We start from the raw sequence: 6802 nt of genomic DNA on the forward strand, positions 1-6802 counted from the left end.
CGGTACAAATTGCTATCGTAATTAGGTAGATACAACCCGAGCTAACGTTAGCTAACTGAACCTATCATTTAACATTAGGCTGTTAGCTAGCTAGCTAGGTTGTCTTTTGCCATTTATGTTCGTAAAGTTTAATGTCCGGTGGCATTTTCATCTCTTTTTATATGCCGTTACTGTAGCTATATGCGTAACGTTAGCAGAGATTTAAAAAATGTTGTGTTTATCAGTTGTAAGTACAGGATGGGAGGTAACTGCACCTTTTTAACTTCACTAGCAACGTTAAATGAAAGCTAATATGTACGAGTAGTTTCCCATGTAAGAAGTATAACGTTCCGTAACATTAGCTACGTTATAGCATTCATAATAAACGGATAAACGGATCATAATATAATTACGTATGTGCTAAGTTGCATAAATAGCACAACAGATCTAAACATTGGGTATAGCCAGGTGAAAATGTCTTGTTGACATATAACAGAAAAAGACTTAATATTAAGGTCTGATGGGAACCATTTAGGCTACCCATGAGCATTAATACATAGAGGCAGGAAGAAGTACTTTAAACCAGTATTATTATTGAGTGTATTAAACCAGTATTATTATTGATTGTATTAAACCAGTATTATTATTGAGTGTATTAAACCAGTATTATTATTGAGTGTATTAAACCAGTATTATTATTGAGTGTATTAAACCAGTATTATTATTGAGTGTATTAAACCAGTATTATTATTGAGTGTATTAAACCAGTATTATTATTGAGTGTATTAAACCAGTATTATTATTGAGTGTATTAAACCAGTATTATTATTGAGTGTATTAAACCAGTATTATTATTGAGTGTATTAAACCAGTATTATTATTGAGTGTATTAAACCAGTATTATTATTGAGTGTATTAAACCAGTATTATTATTGCAGAGATGGGGTTTGGGGCTGAGTCAGTGGGACTGTTTCTGGGGGATGAGTCTGAGGGAAGAACAAGGGTACGGAGAATGCAGAAGACAAAAGGTAGGTCAAATAAAAAGTGAACCCCCAGAAACAGTCCCACGGACCCAGCCCCAAACCCCATCTCTGCAATAATAGGCTAATTAATAAAGGCTGGTTTAAAGTACTTCTTCCTGCCTCTATGTATTAATGCTCATGGGTAGCCTAAATGGTTCCCATCAGACCTTAATATTAAGTCTTTTTCTGTTATAGGTCAACAAGACATTTTCACCTGGCTATACCCAATGTTTAGATCTGTTGTGCTATTTATGCAAATCAGCACATAGGTAATTAGATTATGCTCCGTTTGCCCAAGTTAACAAACAGTATGATTATCCATAGTTTTTATTGTTAATAAACAAATGACATCCATCCCCCTCACTTTTCAAAAGCTTGCTACGCCCCTGCTCCAGTCTAGGGCTGAACGATTAATTGCATTTGCGATAATATCGCGATATGTTAAAACGCGATTTCCTAATCGCAAAGGCTGCGATTTGGTCACATGACTCACGAGAGCAATTAGCTCTGCACTCCGCAGAGAAAGCATCAACTAGCACGCTAACGCTACGCCGTACCTGGAGCTGATTTCTGTCATTCAAACAACTCTGAGTTGTAGTTTAAAACTTTTACAGCCATTTTAATAAAATGAAGGGTTTTATTCGGGCTTGAGTCTATACATGCAGTTAATGGATACAGGCAAACAGAACTCAAGGCTCGGTTGGCAACGATTAGCTCTGATTAGCGGTTAGCTCCGGTTAGCGGTTAGCTCCGTTATAAAGATATGAGTGGAGGAGCTGCCACTGAGAGGGGTAACAATCAGACTGATAAATGACGTTTGGGGAGCTTTCACAGCAGTGTGGCCGCGGTGTTTCAACAGTTTTATTAGTACAGTTAATCCCACGGCAAGAACACCAGCAACTAGCTAACGCAACGATAGCCTCTCTGAACAAGAACACCAGCAACATGCTAACGTAACGATAGCCTCTCTGAACAAGAACACCAGCAACATGCTAACCTAACGATAGCCTCTCTGAACAAGAACACCAGCAACTAGCTAACGCAACGATAGCCTCTCTGAACAAGAACACCAGCAACATGCTAACGTAACGATAGCCTCTCTGAACAAGTGCACACGGCAGCACGTAACTAAACGAGGGGGAGGGGCTGGAGGCAGCTCCTCTCTGTGCACTGTAAAAAGTTGTGTGTGTGTGTGTGTGTGTGTGTGTGTGTGTGTGTGTGTGTGTGTGTGTGGATATATACTATATTTTTACTTATTTAACTGTCTAGTGTGTAATTGTGTGTTCATACTATACATTATTATATTATTCTTTGTTGAATAATACAGAAGACAAAGAGCTTAAAAAAATAATCGAATCGAAATCGCAATATTTGGGGAAAAAATCGCAATTAGATTATTTTCAAAAATCGTTCAGCCCTGCTCCAGTCTGTTGAGATGATCTCCAAACTCACCATCAAATGTTAAGACACGTTGAGAAAAAAGATCCGTATTTTGCCGTAATCCAATGACACAAAAAAACGCGTGCGTGCGTGCGTCTGTCTGTCTGTCTGTCTGTCTGTCTGTCTGTGTGTGTGTGTGTCTGAGTGTGTGTGTGTGTGTGTGTGTGTGTGTGTGTGTGTGTGTGTGTGTGTGTGTTAGAGCTGTTTCTGGTTAAACAAAAAGGTCTTAAAGAGGTTTTAAAAAGGCCTTTCTCTGTAGAGATCCATCCCATAATGTTGTCAGACACTTAGAATAATAATCTGAGTCTGTCAGCAGCAACAACAGAACTTTTAGTGACTCTAACTGCTGCTGAACATTTCCCCTGTAGGATTACATTACAGCTCAGGTCACAGCTGCTGGTTACAGCGTTCTCATTTAATACTGGACCAATTTACAAGATTGTTGTTCCAATCAGTCACTTACACACAAAAACACAAATGGGGTCCAGGTTGAAAAACCCCAAATTATCCTTTAAGGCAGACTGATCAACACAAATATTCTTAGACAATCAGACTGAACAATGACATCAAACAGAGCCATAATATCATTCAGTTCAAAAATAGATTAAAGACATCATTACTTGATCAATACAGAAAAGAATAAACTGAAACATAGGATTGGAATTTGTAATTTAAAGGTATTGTTGTATATTATTGTATTGTTGTAAATTATCGTGAGACCTAAAGATTGTATGCTGTATTTGCATATTTATTTTACTTTGTATAATATGATTTTGTGAAATAAGGGGCAGGACCAAATAAGCTATTTGCTTCTGCCTGCTCCTTCTCAAACTAATCCTTTATATTTGTATTTTGTTTTTTGTTGTTAGATTCTGATTGTTTGTGTTTTATTTTATGTTTTTATGTCTTGCAACATTGTTGATTGTTGGAGATAAATAAATAAACAAATAAAAAATAAAAATAAAATAATTAGGCAGAGAAAATAAAAAGATTACATAACTAAAAACCTGGCTCTCAGACACATTTAACATTAAGAACAATGTTGTTAATTGTGTACATTTATTTACAGGCTGAGTCACTGTGATCTGTCAGAGAGAAGCTGTGAAGATCTGTCCTCAGTTCTCAGCTCTGAGTCCTCTAGTCTGAGAGACCTGGACCTGAGTGACAACAACAACCTGAAGGATTCAGGAGTGAAGAAGCTCTCTGCTGGACTTCAGAGTCCACACTGTAAACTGGAAACCCTCAGGTCAGTATTAAGATGATTGTAAAGTCTTACAGTGGTTTGGTAGTTTCATGAAATTAAAAATGAAAAATCTCTTAAATTGATCAGACTTTAGTGTAAAATCAGATGAACTTTTAAGACCAGTGGTTTCTAATATTTTCATCTCTGTTAAAGGGTAACTTTGGGTGTTTTTCAACCTGGACTCTATTTTCTAATGTGTGTGTGTCTGAGTGTCTGATGGAACAACAATCTGTGAAACTGGTCCAGTATTAAACCAGAACCAAGCTGTAATGTAACCCTACAGGACTAATGTTCAGCAGCAGTTAGAGTCACTAAAAGTTCTGTTGTTGCTGCTGACAGACTCAGATTATTATTCTAAGTGTCTGACAACATTATGGGATGGATCCCTACAGAGATAGACCTTTTAGTTAAGGCGAGACACTACAGGTGAATAGGGCAACATTTTTAACTTACAGATATCACCATGAAACTTTACCAGTTGATTACTCACATGAATAGGAGAAATAAATGTATTGCAAGTCTTCTGTAATCTTATGTTTAAATATGCTAATTAGTCTATATCTAATTAAATATGTATTAATTAATAATAAGAGACAGGACATTTAGAGACAGGGCAGTCAGAGACAGGACAGTCAAAGACAGGACAGTCGGAGACAGGACATTTAGAGACAGGGCACTCAGAGACAGGACAGTTAGAGACAGGACAGTCAGAGACAGGACAGTTAGAGACAGGACAGTCAGAGACAGGACAGTTAGAGACAGGACAGGACAGTCAGAGACAGGACAGTTAGAGATAGGACAGTTAGAGACAGGACAGTCAGAGACAGGACAGATAGAGACAGGACAGTTAGAGACAGGACAGTCAGAGACAGGACAGATAGAGACAGGACAGTTAGAGACAGGACAGTCAGAGACAGGACAGTTAGAGACAGGACAGTTAGAGACAGGACAGTCAGAGACAGGACAGTCAGAGACAGGACAGTTAGAGACAGGACAGTCAGAGACAGGACAGTCAGAGACAGGACAGTCAGAGACAGGACAGTCGGGACTCAGCAGATGAGTCTCTCAACATCTGAGTAAAATCTGTTAAACTGACCTTTGTTGATCTGAAATGAAGACAGATTCAGCAGCTGCACGGCCTATTTCTCTCTTCAAATGTTTTCAGAAACACGTTTCGGTGAACTATTTTAGTCCAATATGAGATCGTATTCTGAACGAGCCGCCATGACAGTCTGGCTGTGAATTTACGGAGAAAAAAGAACCACGTGACGAGTTCGTCCAATCAGCTGCCGGTTCTCATTTTCTGGAAAATAATCAGACTGTTAATGGAAACAATACAGAGCAGCGCCGCCTGCTGCTATGGAGACGTATTACGTTTCCTTAAACTGAAGACCATTACATCACAAACTTTGATCAAAACTGACAGAACACAACCATTACATTACATTACATTACATTACATTACATTGTATTATATTACATTACATTACATTACATTACATTAAATTACATTACATTACATTACATTATATTACATTACATTACATTACATTACATGTCATGTAGCTGACATTTTATCCAAAGCGACTTACAATTAAGTGTTTTCAACTCTGAAGGTGCAAACTCCAGACAACAAGTAGTAAGAGCAAGAACATTAGCTTTAAAATAGGTAATACTACAAAGAGCCATATCAAAGTACAGCATCAAGAAATATATATATAATTCCCCCCCCCCCCTTCTTTATCTGATGTGTAGTCAGAAGAGATGTGTTTTTAGCCTTCAGCTGAAGATGTGGAGGTTTTTGGCCATCCTGATGTCAACAGGGAGCTCATTCCACCATTTAGGAGCCAGGACAGCAACCAGTCTGGATTTGGTTGAGTGATTAGTTGTCCCTCGCTGTGGGGGGGGGCAGCCAGCAGGTTGGCTGATGCAGAGCAGAGTGGGGGGGTTGGGGTATAGGGTTGGACCATGTCCTGGATGTATGCTGGGGCTGATCCCTTCATGGCCCTGTATGAGAGTACTAGTGTACTGTATCAGAGTACTAGTGTACTAGTGTAGTGTATGAGATTACTAGTGTACTGTATTAGAGGACTAGTGTTCTGTATGAGAGTACTAGTATACTGTATTAGAGTACTAGTTTACTGTATGAGAGTACTAGTGTTGTGTATGAGAGGAATAGTGTACTTTATGAGAGTACTAGTGTACTGTATGATAGTACTAGTGTTCTGTATGATAGTACTAGTGTTCTGTATGATAGCACTAGTGTACTGTATGAGAGTACTAGTGTACTTTATGAGAGTACTAGTGTACTGTATGAGAGGACTAGTGTACTGTATGAGAGGACTAGTGTACTGTATGAGAGTACTATTGTACTGTATGAGAGTACTAGTGTACTTTATGAGAGTACTAGTGTACTGTATGAGAGGACCTGTGTAATGTATGATAGTACTAGTGTTCTGTATGATAGTAATAGTGTACTGTATGAGAGGAATAGTGTACTGTATGATAGTACTAGTTTTCTGTATGATAGTAATAGTGTACTGTATGAGAGGAATAGTGTACTGTATGATAGTACTAGTGTTCTGTATGATAGTAATAGTGTACTGTATGAGAGGAATAGTGTACTGTATGATAGTACTAGTGTTCTGTATGATAGTACTAGTGTTCTGTATGATAGCACTAGTGTACTGTATGAGAGTACTGGTGTACTTTATGAGATTACTAGTGTACTGTATGAGAGGACTAGTGTACTGTATGAGAGTACTAGTGTACTGTATGAGAGTACTAGTGTTCTGTATGAGAGTACTAGCTAGTGGTAGGCTAACGTTAGCTGCTGTCGAGTATAGTGTTAACTAGCTAGCGGTAGGCTAACGTTAGCTGCTGTTGAGTATAGTGTTAACTAGGTAGCGGTAGGCTAACGTTAGCTGCTGTTGAGTATAGTGTTAACTAGCTAGCGGTAGGCTAACGTTAGCTGCTGTTGAGTATAGTGTTAACTAGCGTCCCGTGCAGCGGTGTTTGTGTTTCCTGTATCGTCTTCAGAGCATCAGAGAGAAGAGCAGACATATCAGTGGCACCAGATTTCGGTAGCCAGGGTTGGCAGTAAGAAGATTTTTACAGT

The sequence above is a fragment of the Sander lucioperca genome, chromosome 19 (assembly GCF_008315115.2).
Source record: "Sander lucioperca isolate FBNREF2018 chromosome 19, SLUC_FBN_1.2, whole genome shotgun sequence".
In the NCBI taxonomy this organism is placed as follows: domain Eukaryota; kingdom Metazoa; phylum Chordata; class Actinopteri; order Perciformes; family Percidae; genus Sander; species Sander lucioperca.